The sequence below is a fragment of the Triticum aestivum genome, chromosome 7B (genome assembly GCF_018294505.1).
Source record: "Triticum aestivum cultivar Chinese Spring chromosome 7B, IWGSC CS RefSeq v2.1, whole genome shotgun sequence".
Taxonomy (NCBI): domain Eukaryota; kingdom Viridiplantae; phylum Streptophyta; class Magnoliopsida; order Poales; family Poaceae; genus Triticum; species Triticum aestivum.
In genome coordinates, this window is record NC_057813.1 from 307646353 (window position 1) to 307662027 (window position 15675).

At 43.7% G+C, this 15675-nt stretch overlaps 1 long non-coding RNA gene across 10 annotated transcripts; it reads right to left on the reverse strand.

Moving 5' to 3' along the window:
• Window positions 1–8267: 8267 nt before the first annotated feature.
• Window positions 8268–14302, reverse strand: LOC123160456 (uncharacterized). Of its 10 annotated transcripts, none has more exons than XR_006480226.1 (7): window positions 12168–14302; window positions 12006–12053; window positions 11378–11917; window positions 10860–11002; window positions 10537–10615; window positions 9553–9694; window positions 8268–8672 (listed from the first exon to the last, which is right to left on the reverse strand). It is a non-coding gene; the product is annotated as an uncharacterized lncRNA (long non-coding RNA). The 10 variants fall into 10 exon arrangements; XR_006480225.1 differs by having other exon boundaries at window positions 9531–9694; XR_006480219.1 differs by having other exon boundaries at window positions 8268–9432; window positions 9531–9694.
• Between the last annotated feature and the right edge of the window lie 1373 nt (window positions 14303–15675).

Below are 15675 nucleotides of genomic sequence, written 5' to 3' on the forward strand. Positions count from 1 at the left end.
GCTTCTCCATCCTCCTACGATGAATCCTGCTGTAGGGGGTTGTCTTCGGCACTGTCCAGGGTGTTATTGTCTCCGGTGCCGGAATCGCCCTTTTTTGCTTTGGCGGGATTTAGAGTGGCGCCGCTGACGCCGGTGCTTAGGCTGTTTCTTGGAGGGGTCATCCTCCGTTGTTCCATCGCCATCCCCTTCTTTTGGGGTGTCCACCATGTATATGTCATATGACGAGGTGGCTTTCCAGTGCCCTATAGGCGCTGGTTCTTGGTCGTCTCCGTCGGCGTCCATACCGTCGATGTCTTTGGAGTTGAAGTCGAGCATGTCGGTTAAATCGTTGACAGTGGCTACAAAGTGGGTGGTGGGTGGGCTTTGAATTTCTTCGTCGTCCGCATCCAAACCTTGCTGACCATAGTCCGGCCAGGGCTCTCCTGATAAAGAGAGAGACTTTAGTGAATTCAGGATGTCGCCAAAGGGCGAGTGTTGAAAGATGTCCACGTCGGTGAACTCCATGATCAGAGCGCAATTGGGTTCGATCGGGAGGGGTGCGTAAGATTCAGAGTCCGGATCGGAGTCCGGCACCTTGGAGTCATGAGCTTCGCGAAGGACAAGACTAGTGTTCGGCTCGATCGCCGTAGAGATTGCAGCCCCCGAGGCACCGTCCAGCCACCAGTCCTTGATCAGCGCAGTTGGCTCCGAGCTAAGGGTCGGAGCGGACACCTGAGCGGCCCTCTGGGCACTGTCCGGCGGTAGAGCTAGATCATGCCCATCGCGAGAGTGCGGCGCGCTCGGCTATGGCTCGAATCTGTCGAAGATCAAGTCTCCGCGGATGTCAGCCGTGTAGTTCAAACTTCCAAATCTGACCTGATGGCCAGGGGCATAGCTTTTGATCTGCTCCAGATGGCCAAGTGAATTGGCCCGAAGTGCAAAGCTGCCGAATACGAAGATCTGTCCGGGGAGAAAAGTCTCACCCTGGACCGCGTCGTTGTTGATGATCGAAGAAGCCATCGGGCCTAAAGGTGATGACACAAAGGAACTCTCAATGAAAGCACCAATGTCGGTGTCAAAACCGGCGGATCTCGGGTAGGGGGTCCCGAACTGTGCGTCTAGGCGGATGGTAACAGGAGACAAGGGACACGATGTTTTTACCTAGGTTCGGGCCTCTCGATGGAGGTAAAACCCTACTCCTGCTTGATTAATATTGATGATATGGGTAGTACAAGAGTAGATCTACCACGAGATCAGAGAGGCTAAACCCTAGAAGCTAGCCTATGGTCTGATTGTCGTTCGCCCTACGGACTAAAACTCTCCGGTTTATATAGACACCGGAAAGGGTTAGGGTTACACATAGTCAGTTACAATGGGAGGAGATCTACATATCCGTATCGCCAAGCTTGCCTTCCACGCGAAGGAAAGTCCTATCCGGACACGGGACGAAGTCTTCAATCTTGTATCTTCATAGTCCGGGAGTCCGGCCAAAGGTCATAGTCCGGCCATTCGGACACCCCCTAATCGAGGACTCCCTCAGTGGGCGCCAACAATGGGTGCTAAAACAAACTCTCCTCAGCCAAAATCGCCCACGAAACATATCCGGTGTATGCACTACAAAAAAAAAGACACATCCATGACATTTTGGGCCGAACGAAATTTTTTCTGTCATGCTTATGACACTTCTATGACGATAATTGTGACAAAACCCGGTATCATCATAGATGTGGTGGGCTCCTACTTCTATGACAAAAAATCATGACAAAAAATGGGCTTTTCGTCTTGGGCGGTCCGGAGATGCACCTGCATGACATTCTTTGGGCCATCCATGACAGAAAAAAATCATGGTAGAAGCGAGGGCGAGGAAAATTTCGGGGAGTTCTGGTTACGGTGGGTGGTCGTGGCCGAGTGATGCATGGAGGTTTGAGCGTTTCTCTCATACACGTACACGCGCATGTGCGAGGCGTTGTGCTCTAACCGAACCCAAGCGAGGCATTGGGCTCTAACAGAACCCGAGCGATTGCACTAGCTACGTTAGTGAACCCTGATCGATCCCTTGTTGTTAACTGAACCCGAGTGATTCCTTCGCTATTGCTGCTAACTGAAGCCGATCAAAGCTGCCTCTTGATGAATAGTTCCTGGTAGGAGTTGGATGAACAGTTCCGGGTGGGGGTTGGATGAACAGGATCCTGTGGTAGTAGAGGTCGTTGCCGCTGGATGAATAGGACCCCGATCGAGGAGGTGGGGGTGGATGAACAGTGGCCGGTGGAGGGACCCCGTGGAGGGCTGGTTGAATAGGACCCCGTGGAGGGCTTGGTTAAATAGGACCCCATGGAGGGCTGGTTGAATAGTAGCCAGTGGAGGCTGGATGAATAGGACCCCGTGGAGAGCTGGATGAACAGTAGCCAGTGGAGGATGGATGAATAGGACCCCCGTGGATGAACAGTAGCTGGTGGAGGCTGGAGAAAGTCGACGGTGGATGAAAAGTTGCCCATGGAGTCCCGTTTTGCGGTCGCCACACCCTTCCCGGTTAACAGGACCCCCATTTCGATCGTAGGAGGTCGAAGGGAGGTCCATTTCTCTATTTTACGGTACGCCACAACCCTCCCGGTCAACAGGACCCCGTTTCGACCATAGGAGCTTGAACAGAAGCCTGTTTCCACCATTTTGCGATATGCCAGAGCCTTCCCTATGAAGAGGAACCCGTTTCGACCGTACGTGGTCAAACAAAAGGCCCGTTTCCTCCGTTCTGCGGTATGCTAGACCTCGTTTCAGCTGTTCCGTCCAAGCCGGTTGGCTGACGATGAACACGATGTATTCCATTGCCTCCGATGAATACAATGCATTATGTTGCCTCCCCATGAACACGACACAGTTTCTCCTTTCCGACCCAGCTGGTTGGCTTCATATGAATAGGATGCTATTGCTACCATCCGTTGCCTCTCCATGGACACGAGCCCTGGTCATACAAATGTGCGAGTAGGCGTTCAAGACCCCGCCCGTATGTATGTATGTGGCCGTATTTTTTGGCATCTGGCTATATGTACATGTAGACGGTTTGACTGGACTGCCTGAACTTCTACGTCGGGGCCTCTACTACTACACGTGCCGCTGCTTGCTCGACCATGGTTCATCATTGCAGAGAGACCGATCGACCAGTATGTACGTACACGTTCGCAACCAGAATGACAACGCTACGAACTTCGACCAGGTGGGTCCCGACTATCAGGGTGGATAAGGAGGCACTTCCTTGCGTGCAAAGTTATTGATGGTGGGTTCCAGCAGTCAGGAGGAGAATCATTTTTTGCCCATAATATGGATGCACTTCCTTGCGTGCGAAGATGTAGCTGGTAGGTCCCAACTATCAAGGGTGAAACATTTTTTTTGCAAAATACAGAGTCCCTTCCGATGGGTCCCCGTTGTCAGGTGGAGGAACAATGATTTTACGTGTAATAAGGTTGCACTTCCTTTCCGCGGCCGTGGACCCAGCTATCAGCCTCTCCACGTACAGTCCTCTTCCGATGGAAGTCGTTCCTTGACCATGTTGACCACGGCACGCCGAGAGCACCAAGGCGGTGGACGACGGCGAGCTCTGGAAGGGGACGATGCAGAGCCGAGGAAGACGTGGCAGTGGATACCCATGCAGAGAGGGGTACGAAGGTTGACTGGTTCGGCTGCGGTGTGAGACTGCCATCGCTACATAATAACACGGGTTGTGGGCGAGTAGACAGTAGAGGGATGGCCTAGCAAGCGATGGGAGTAGGGTGGGGCGGTGAGGCCTACGCGGCAGCACGACCGACCACTGGAGGCAGAAGTAGGCGGTCTCACCGGAGCTGGTTTGGGCGGCTGGTGCAAGAAGAGCAGCAATTGAAGAAGCAACATCACCGTTCGATTAAAATCCAACGGTCATTGGTGCTAGAATCGTTTGTTGACTAAGTTGACAAAGCCTTGCGTACGCGTCAACTTAGTAGGCCCACAGGTCAGCCTCCGAACCGGTGATCCCCAGTTGTCAGTGGGAGGAATCATTTTTTTCACGTAATAAGGAGGCAATTGCTTGCCTGCGGCCATGGAACATGGGGTCCCTACAGTCAGCTCTCCACGTACATCCCTATTCAGATGGTCGTCGTTTGTTGAATGTTGAGCACGCCGCGCCTAGAGCACCAACACGATGGACGACGATGAGGCCTAGGAATGGAACGACCCAGAGCCGGGGAAGACACATCAGTGGATTGATACGTCTCCATCGTATCTACTTTTCCAAACTCTTTTACCCTTGTTTTGGACTCTAATTTGCATGATTTTGAATGGAACTAACCCGGACTAACGTTGTTTTCAGCAGAATTGACATGGTGTTATTTTTGTGCAGAAATAAAAGTACTCGGAATGACCTGAAACTTCACGGAGATAACTTTTGTAATTAATAAAAAATATTGGTGAACGAATCAACCAAAGGGGGCCCACACCCTAGTGACAAGGGTGGAGGGCCTGCCCACCCCCCTGGGGAACGCCCTCTGTCCTTGTGGGGCCCTTGGACCTCCACCGACCTCAACTCCAACTCCATATATTCACGTTCGGGGAGAAAAAAATTGAAGAGAAGGATTCATCACGTTTATGATATGGAGCTGCCCCCAAGCCCTGTTCTTCCTTAGGAGGGCAGATCCAGGGTCCGTTCGGGGCTCCAGAGAGGGGAAATCGTCGCCGTCGTCATCATCAACCATCCTCCATCACCAATTTCATGATGCTCACCGCCCTGTGTGAGTAATCCCGTTGTAGGCTTTGTTGGAAGGTGATGGGTTGGATGAGATTTACCATGTAATCGAGTTAGTTTTGTTAGGGTTTGATCCCTAGTATCCATTATGTTCTAAGATTGATGTTGCTATGACTTTGCTATGCTTAATGCTTGTCACTAGGGCCTGAGTGCCATGATTTCAGATCTGAACCTATTATTTTTTCATGAATATACATGATTTCTTGATCCTATCTTGCAAGTTATAGTCACCTACTACGTGTTATGATCTGGCAACCTCGAAGTGACAATAGTCGGGACACTTTCGAGTGATGACCGTAGTTTGAGGAGTTCATATATTCACTAAGTGCTAATCCTTCGGTCCGATACTCTATTAAAAGGAGGCCTTAATATCCCTTAGTATCCAATAGGACCCCGCTACCACGGGAGGGTAGGACAAAAGATGTCATGCAAGTTCTTTTCCATAAGCACGTATGACTATATTTGGAATACATGCCTACATTATATTGATGAACTAGAGCTAGTTCTGTGTCACCCTATGTTATAACTGTTGCATGATGAATACCATCCGACATAATTATTGATCATTGATCCATTGCCTACGAGCTCGTTTCATATTGATCTTTGCTAAGTTACTTTTCCGTTGCTACTGTTATGATTGCTACAAAACTGCTACTGTTACTTTCACTACCGTTACTGTTAGGGATATGACTATTGGGTATGACCCGCCCAGGAGGGGCCGGGTCATGCCACAGGAAGTTCATAATGAGGAGGCCCAAGAATATGTTGAAGATGGCAGTTCATAAAGCAAGCTCACTGAAGGCCCAAGACCGGAGGAGACTTGAGGCCCACTGGCGTAAACCGCCATATGTTTAACTTGTATGATAAGGAAAGTTTAGTTCAGTCACCAAGCCGTACACGTTTGTATGAGCCGGCCAGGACTCTGTAAGCCGCCGAGCATCAGCCTGTGTATATAAAGGGGTGACCCGGTGGCGGGTTAAGGAAGAAAACAACAAGTTGAGAACTTGGACAAGCATATTCGCTACCTGTTAATCAAAACCCAAGTAATACAACCTAAAGCAGGAGTAGGCCTTTACCTCATTGTGAGGGGCCGAACCTGGGTAAACTCTTTGTGTCCCTTGTCCTGTTTAACCCCTTCAAGTTAACCTCGTAGCGATGGCTCCACACCTAAGTCCTCATGCTAGGGCATCTGCCGTGACAATTCCACGACAGTTACCGTTACTTCCAGACTACTTTGCTACAGATATTAAGTCTTTCAGGTGTGGTTGAATTGACAACTCAGCTAGTAATACTTGAGAATATCTTTGGCTCCCCTTGTGTCGAATCAATAAATTTGGGTTGAATACTCTACCCTCGAAAACTGTTGCGATCCCCTATACTTGTGGGTTATCAAGACCTTTTTCTGGCGCTGTTGCCGGGGAGGATAACTCTATTCTCTGAGTCACTTGAGATTTATATCTGTTTATCACTATGAGTAATTTGAAAGATCAAAGAACCAAGATTTTTCCCTCAACTACCAGGGGAGGTAAGGAACTGCCATCTAGCTCTGCACTTGATTCACCTTCTGTTTTGAGTAAACTTGCAACACCTACACCTGCTATTGATTCTGATATGTCGCATGTTATTGATGATGCCACTTCTGCTACGCATGATGCTTATGATGATACTACTTCTTTGCTTGACAATACTGTGGCACTAGGTCAATTTCTTAATGAACAACTTGCTAGGGTTAGAGAGAATGAAATTACTGAAATTGATGATATTATTGAAACTTAAGATTATGATTCTCCCCTAGATATGAACTGCCTGTTGTACCTAAGGGTTATATTATGGATGAGGAAACTGCTAGAGACTCTCTTGCTTGCAATGATAGAGATGATGTTAAGAAACTCTTAGCTAAGATGAATGAAAAGTCTTTGAATGCTAGAATGCAATATGATCCTAAGTTTGCTACTTCACCTATTTGTCTTACTAATAAGGACTAGTATAATGCCCGTGCGTTGCCACGGGCCAAAAAAAATTATATACAGAGATAGTACCATTAAAATAAATTGTAATTCATCACGTGGATGTTGCATGCGACTTATGATTGTATTGCAATAAATATCTATTCTTCTAATACATCTTTTATCATCCCATATATGGAGAGGGGGTGAAGTGAAGCTGCTGCCACTCACGATGGCGATGTTTGATGATGGTTTTGCGACGGGATTTTTTTGTACAAACTCAATTGTTCTAATAAGAAATGTTTATTGAACTTGACATAATATGGTTTTAATTCACAGTGACAAGTATTCACTCTCACTTGCTTCTTTTTAGAGCAAAAGGCCCGAACCCAGTTCCTCCTAGAAAATGAGACCAAGTGTGACAAGGATACCCTTTATAGCCCCTAACAGTGCAACAATGTGATGTGGAAGAACTAAAATTAAAATGCTAAAAGCATGATTTACTAAGGATAACCATTCACATACCTAAACATAGTTCGTCGATGTCGGCGCTTGATGATTCACAACCGAAGTGACAAGGCACGACAGAATAGCATAATAGACAATTAGTAATTGTAGCGTCAAAAGAAATTGGAGCGATTCGAAGTGAAACAAGCGCTTGGTTAAACTAAGGCATCACGATGTCCAGGAATCGCGGGCCATCTAGGTGCCCTTCTTTTCCTTTTAATTAAGCAGGAGGAGCGGATGTGTGCACAATGACGTAATGTGCCTAGCAGCTACGTGGACATGCTAATGTGGGGCCATTGGCTAATGAATGTTACTCCCTCCGTCCAGAAATACTTATCCTAAAAATGGATAAAACAGATGTATCTATAACTAAAACAAGTCTAGATACAACCAATTGTAGGACAAGAATTTCCGGACGGAGGGAGTAAGACTCAAAGATTATCATCAATTGTGCACTATATATCTGATCTTTACAATGCAACAAGACCATGACTCATTTTTAATACAGCAAATAGAACATTAAATTAGAAACTGCGGGGTTGTTTGGCTGGAGGGACAGTAATTAGGGAGGGGCGGTGGGGTGGATTATGATTTGAGGGTTGAACTCCCACCGTTTTAGAAAGTTTAATATACCTTAGCACTTCATGATGATTCATCACGGGATGCATTTCAAGATACAAATCAGCCACTCACAGTTTCTGTCTGTCTTACCAAACATGGAAGTGAAACTAAAACCAGAATTCACATGCCTAATCCCACCATGATCGCCCACCCTGTCCCTATTGATGCCAAAGCCAAACATGTGAGAGAAGATATATAGAGCAATGCAATGTTGGACAAAAACTATCTTACATGAATAGTCCATTGTCATTCTCTAATAGCTAGCTTCTGGTTAGGATCACCAAAAGTACTACCGGAGAATCAGACTACTAAGATCAATGCAGAGAGAAACTACGCATTTGAAAAGTAGGCAATGATAAAAATAATAATTTAGAACCTCATCATTTGTTGACACCATATAGCAATAAAAAACACAGAAGATATGTGACTGCTAATTACTCAACAAATGCATTATGGAAGCTTAAGATCCATCTGTAATACCTACAATGTTAGGAGTCATCTTAGCCCAAATAGGCATCATGGCCTTCTCATTTATCCAACCAGAAACCTCCTCTAACAAGGCATGGTCCTGTCAAAGGGTGGCACATTTTTCGCTCGGGCATGCCATGTTGGCATGAGAAATAATCTCAAGAGCATCCTATTTAACCAAAAATGTTTCCATTCCAAATTACTCAACGCATTCAATAATCTCATGACATGCAACTTTGTTGCATCCTACGCAAATATTCTGTCTTCGGTTGCTAGAACTCATTAAGATTTGTCTCGAGTGTCCGATCACTGATATGTTCAATGTTCTGTGCCCTGAACTGATTGGACTCCTGGTTGCTCCATTAGTTTCTCTGCGCCCTGAACTGTGCATATAGCAGGGAGTTAGGTTAACAAAATTTACAGCATCGAAGGACAGCTACCAGCCATAATTTAAACCAAACAGTTAGCCATAATGTCACATTACAAGACAGACCATTTGTGACATTGGTAAAATTGATGATTGTGTAGGTCCAATGCAGAGTGGTATCATCGATAGTCTTGTGCAGAATGGGACCAATGATGATGAACGACTTCAAAGAAAATGATGCCTCAAAATGTGTGCCAACACATCTAAAAAATATGTAAACTACAAAGATGACACGACGTGGTTTAGCTTTGCAATGGGAGAAAGATATCACACGTCCCTAGTCCAATAAGCAACCCACTGTAAAAATAGTAGCTAGTCCATAGTTATTTAGTAAAATACTATCTGGCCAATTCCTTTGCAAAGAAAGTAACATGTTAATTCTTCATATCTTGTTAATACTTCTGAGCTACAAAGAAAACATGTTGCACTTGTTTTCAGCATGAAGTTACGTACCGATACAAAGCACCCCTATGCATGTGCCAAAAGAATACTGCCCTATGGAGACATGGGAAATAACATGCGCCATAATGTAATTTACTTAATAATTAAGCACACAAGTCATCAGGGCATCAAAGAGAAGGCAAGAGAGATTTTTAGCTTATCTGCATCAGTACAGCTACACTAAAAGTGGCAACAACGAAGTATTTCAGCATTTAGGTTAGTATCTTGAAAAAGGCCTTGCTCTTGACCTGGTGCTCCAATGCGTCTTTCATGGACTAAAAGAAACAAGAAGCCCATGATGGAAACACCCATCAACACACAACTATTAAAGGGCCTATGGACTGATTCATAGAAGAGCAAATGTTGGACGTACTTTGTTTCCATGAGGGCCCTACCGAATCAGCAAATGTCGGACGTATTGCAGGAGAAGCGAACTCTGGCTGAGCGCACCGTTGAACACCATCTCCATTGTCTCCATGAGGGCCGTGCCGAATCAGAATTCTTGCAGTATCTCCAACCATGAGAATTCAACAGAAGCTGTGATGCAGATCCATCAACATCTAACTGAGTGGTTGAGGATTCGACATGTCATGATGATTTCTTATGGACATCATGATGATAAATAGTGATATCCATGCTATCGGTTAACAGTAGAAAAATATATTTTGAACCAAATACCTGCAATTATAAGAAAATTTGACCATGTTTAATAGAACAAATAAACAACTTCCAAAAATTTCTCAAAATTGTGGTCAATTAAATTCTGGGCATATGCTACCCCAACTAAATTCTATGCCCAAATGCAAGTGCAGAATTGATGAAACAAATTAATTCCTACATTTTCACCACTAAATAAATCACAATTAGTCACACTGATCTCACTCATACCCCTAGGTAGCTATCCAAATTGAATCCCCGGTCAGTTAATCACCAGAATTTACCAATTAAGAATTCCAAACACACTCACGCTCTCATTACTCCATGTTTGACGTGTAATAATAGTCATGATAAAAGACTTGGAATTTGCAGAGTAACATATTTCCCTTCTCGCCTCCAAACACACTCATCCAAGAATTAATAGCTTAAATACAAAAATGGGACTACTCAAGCTAGCTAGTTTGCTCTAGTTTGTTAGCTAATCATGGAGTGTGCGTAGACCTAGCTGGTCTAATTGATGGGCTGAAGCCAAATGCCAGTGCGTTGACACAAAATCATAAAATATAGACACAATGATCAAATTATTCTTTTAATTCAAAAATATGCCGTAAGCATGATGGCATCTGGTTTCCATCATACAACGACAAATACGTGTGCATTGGTATAGGTCTTCAATAAATAAAGCATTAGTAAGATAACACAAGTTATTGCATGTCTTCTACCTTTCACTCTCTTTGTCTATCACTTGGCTTCCATTCTCCCTTTCTCTTTCTCCCTCTCCACCTGCTCCTTGACACAATGCTATCACCATTGGTGAAGCTATGAATTAGGGATGAGTGCAACCAGAAAAATTATATTATAATTAAGGGTTAATTGCAGAGTTAAACTGAATTCTGATTTCTAAATCATCAAATACAGAGTTGATTACAAGGTGAGCAAACAAAAAACAATTACAAAGAGAAAAAATCTAAAAGATATACAGGAGTAGCTAAATGTAACATCAGGAACCAATTCTCAAAAAGAGATTTAAGCTGCATTTTGGTACCTATGAGATCACAGGAGCAGGCCATCAGCGCTGACAGTTTCGTTTTCATGGTTGAAGATCATAGCATTGCGTCACTTTGAGAAATCCGTACATTCCTCGAGAAATGATCCCAGGAAATGAATAACAAGATGGAGCATCAACTTCTATAATAGAAAAATAATACAAAAGAATAAAGCTCTGAAAAAAATCTTACTTGCTCACATCGAGAGATAAAACGATAGTGTGCTGCTACTGTCCAGGCTGACAATTATAGACTCATCAATAGCAAGTGTAGTCTTAATTTATAGAAGGACAATATAAATCTTCTATATATAACTCATTCAATAGGTTAAGTAGCCTAAATGTAAGAACATGTATTGACATATTTTTAGTATTATAAATGAAGATAATTTTATGGCGTATTGACGCCATTTGATAAATTAAAAAGAAGGTTCTTACCTGCCACTGGGATGTGAACTATTTTCTAGAATTTTAGATAACCATGCACAGTATTTGGTCGAGTATCGGTGTGAACTCACACATGCACACACACACAAACAAAGAAGCCCCCGTCCAACCCGGAAAGGAAATCCTGCACACACACTCCACAGGCGAGCTCGTCCAATCTCAATGCCACTCCATCTCCCTGGCTGCCGTCCTCCGCCTCCATCCCTCGCCTCTCCACCTCCCCCATCCCCATGCTGCTTTCATCAACAACCACCCATTGTCGCTGCCTTCGATGTGGTTACCTTCACCACTGCCACCGCATCACCATGCCTCGCCATAATCTCCATGCCCTCATTGGTCACGTCCACAGATCAAATAGTAGGACCTATAAACTGGTTATACGCCCAAAAACTGAGCATGCAATAAGATCAATGTAAAACCAAACAAGATTGTGCAAACTGAACCACATATAACTCCCATGCAAAGAAGGGTACTCTGCATCAGTTCCATAGTCACATGATAGACAATATATATTGATTTCCTGAGTAGACAATGTTGCGAACCTCCCCATCCGATTCTGCAAAGGGTTACAAAATCGTGGAAGGAAATTTGGGGAAACAATTGAACTCCTCCTAGAAAGGACAGAAATGACGAGTTAAATTATTTATTCTCAAGGGAAAGAATTCAGTATGCTAATTAATACGTGCAATGGGCAATTACATTTTCTTTTCTTCTAAGGCACTCATTTGCTTCAGACAAGATCTCTTCCTGCAAAATTATTCAGTGTACTATTAGGAATAGTCAATTTTATATCTGAATAAATTTATGTGAGAAAATTTATGAATAGATAATATGATCAAATTTATTTTGTTAAGAGTATACCGTCCTCTAGAGACCAGTGAGATGAAGAAGCATCTGTTGTGTCTGCAATCATGAAAATGATCAACATTTTGTGTCGTAACATATCGAGGACGACACAACCAAATTATCCCTAGCTTTTACGATGCATTAATTGCATTACGGAATCAATACGTCTAATGCAAAATTTTCCAGTCCTAGAATAATGACGTTAAATCAAAGACATGAAGCTAAAAACTACATATAATTCAATAGAGATGTAGTGTACAAAGCAGCTCACTTACCTGAGATGTGTTTTCATTGAAAAAAAACTAAGCTATATTTGCAGCATGAGGAGACTCTGTTTTGTTTATTGTTTGAATAGGGCACACACCTTGCTCAATTTTACTTAAAAACGAGCCAAGACAAAAATAGGTGTAATCTACCTACAACACTGGTCAAAAGTGATCATGAAACCCTGCATCTAACAGCATAATATTGCCTATGATTAACAAAGTAGAAATAGGCAGGACAAAGTAACAATTTGTACCGTTTTCTATAGATAATAAAAGAGCTAGTGCTCCTTCTTCTAAATCATGATTGTACGGAAAGAAATCAATTAGTCTTGTGGATCTTATGTACCTTGAGGATGAATCAAGTTGCTTTTCAAGCAGCTTTGGCTCTTTGATGCCAAGTGACACGAGGCGTTCGCCAAGCAAATTTTTGTAATTCTTATTGAGTTAAAAGATCACTGTAAGTAGGTACATTAGTTAACATATTAAAACTAAGCTACATGCATTGTTTAACTTCACTACAATACATGTTCAGATTTCATTTTCGGATAGAAAGTGTGTCTGATTGCTCCAGGTTACAAAATACCCCTATAACACTATGAGAAATGCAACAATTAGATAAAAACTTGCATAGAGAAAGTATCAAGTGAAAACTTTCTTCATGGGTCATTAGATCTATAACAAACCACACAGATCAAAGGTTGTATATCAAACCAACACTTAAACGCTAATGAGCTAATTATGTCCTCACTCTGCCTTAATGTCACGACGACTTTGCTACCTCTGCTCTCATAGCCCCTCAAGACTTCGATGCTGAAGCAGGATGAGTTGTACTGAATGAATGTGGCAGTTTGGTTGTCGTACATGTTTTAGTGCAGGCAATTTATACCTAACACATTGATGTATCATGTACTCCCTCCGTCTCAAAATAAATGTCTCAACTTTGTACCAAGTTTAGTATAAAATTGTACTAAGTTTAGTATGATACTCAATGGTGGAGAACAACCTGATTTCAAGGATGCATCACGTGATTAAAGACTTTGAGAAGCATAATTAGATGCTTGTGATCGTCACAATGTAGAAAACTGATGCTTTTGTTCAAGTGCGTCAACTGAAGAATTGCAAATTAATGGATTTCGTATGTGTTGATGATGTGCTACTTTTGCATGTGGTCGTGTAATGGCAAAACTGATGCTTTTAGTTGCTTCCATCCCAGCATGCTGTTGATCTCCTGAAGCACACTATGGTAGCAAGCATCAGCACCGAATCATGAGACCCAGCTGGCGGAGAGTAAGGGATGGGTTCAACAAGGGCATCAGATCAGACCTCAGGGAGACCTCGGAAGGCATTCAACCACGAGATCATGACCGAGGGCAGCCCGAGCACGACCTGGTCGAGGACGTACCTGGAGACGGTGGTGTCGCTCCTATCCCTACGGTGATGCGCTGAACTACACAGTAGGGCAAGCTGAGCACCTACCTGGAGCCGCCACCTGCTTTCCTCCATGGACTCCGCTCCTCCTCCACCCTCTGCTTCTCCCTTGCGGGCCTCTGCGTCAAAGTCTCCGACCCAGATCTAGGAAGCGGAGACGCCCCTACCGAGGCATCCGACGAGTATGGCCGGTCGGCCGCTACCAGATCCAACGAGGCACTCCTGAGGTGGGGGTGAATGGTGGGAGCTTCAGCCCCCCACCTCCTCCCCGGCTCCCGGCGCTACCCGCCCCCCATCTCCTCCCCCGATCCCTCTGCTTCTAGGGTTCTCGGGTTCACCACCGCCACTGCTCCTCCGCTTCTAGGGTTCGGCAAAGGGACGAAGGGCGGGGGAGGGAGAACGAGGGCAGAGATTCGTGCGTGCGAGTGTTTCTCGTTCGAGGGCAGGAGACCTAGCGCTACGTGCGGGCGATTGGTTCCGGATTTTTTTTCGCTGGTTAATTTTCGCTGGTTAATTTTCGTCGGTTAATTTTCGTAGATTTTTTTGGTTTGTCTGTCTTGGTGCGACGGGATGTTCAGGGCCTGGAGTGCGTGGGGGCAGGCAGGGGACTCGGCTTGAGGTTTTTTTTGGTTCTATGCGGCTTAGCGTGAGGTGGGAGGAGGTACCAAAATAAACCATGGTAGGTGTGAAGAAAATAAACCCGGAACGCGACCTACCAACTGAGACATTAGGAGTAGAGATTATGAATTCTTTGTCGACCCTGAGTTAATTACTTTGGTTGAATCTGATCCTTTCCATGGTTATGAATCTGAAACTGTTGTGGCACATCTTACTAAATTGAATGATATAGCCACCCTGTTTGCTCATGAGGAAAAAATTAACTATCACTATATTCTTAAGTTATTTAATTTCTAATTAAAAGGACATGCTAAGATATGGTTTGATTCTCTTGCTCCTGGTATGAGAAGATTTACTACTTCTCTGCAAAATATTTCCCTGCTCATAAGAAACAAGCTGCCTTACAGGAAATATTTAACTTTGTGCAAATTGAAGAAGAGAGTTTCCCACAAGCTTGGGGGAGGCTTCTCAAATTACTTAATGCTTTTCCTAATCATCCTCTGAAGAAAAATCAAATACTTGATATATTTTATAATTGACTAACCGATGCTGCTAGGGACCACCTAGATAGTTGTGTTGGTTGTGTTTTCAGGGAAAGAACAATTGAGCAATCTGAATTGATATTGAATAATATATTGAGTAATGATAATGATTTTACACTTCCTGAACCAACTGCTAAGCCAACTCCGAAGAAAAGAGGTATTCTATTTCTCAGTCATGAAGATATGCAAGAGCGAAAGAAATCTACGAAAGAAAAAGGTACTAAAACTGAAGATGTTAAGAATCTACTACCTATTGAACACATACATGGTCTTGATAACCCGACATATGTAGTAGAGGTAAATTCTCTCTATAGATTTGATGAAGGTGATATCCCTCATAATAAGTATGGTGGTCAATGCTTGGATGAGTTTCATAAGTTTATTGTTAAACAAGAAAACTTCAATGCTTATGTTGGTAGACAATTGAAACGTAATGCTTATATGGTTGACCACTTGAGTGATTATATGTCTAAGTGTTAAAATGAGCTTAAGATTATTAGTAAACATGCTTCCATGGTTACAACTCAAGTAAAACAAGTAATTAAGTCACAAGATGATTTGCTCAATGAGTTAAATAATAAGAACAATGACAATGCTGTTAGGGTTATGACTAGAGGTGGTAAAATGATCTAGGAACCTTTGTATCCTGAGGGCCATCCTAAGAGAGTT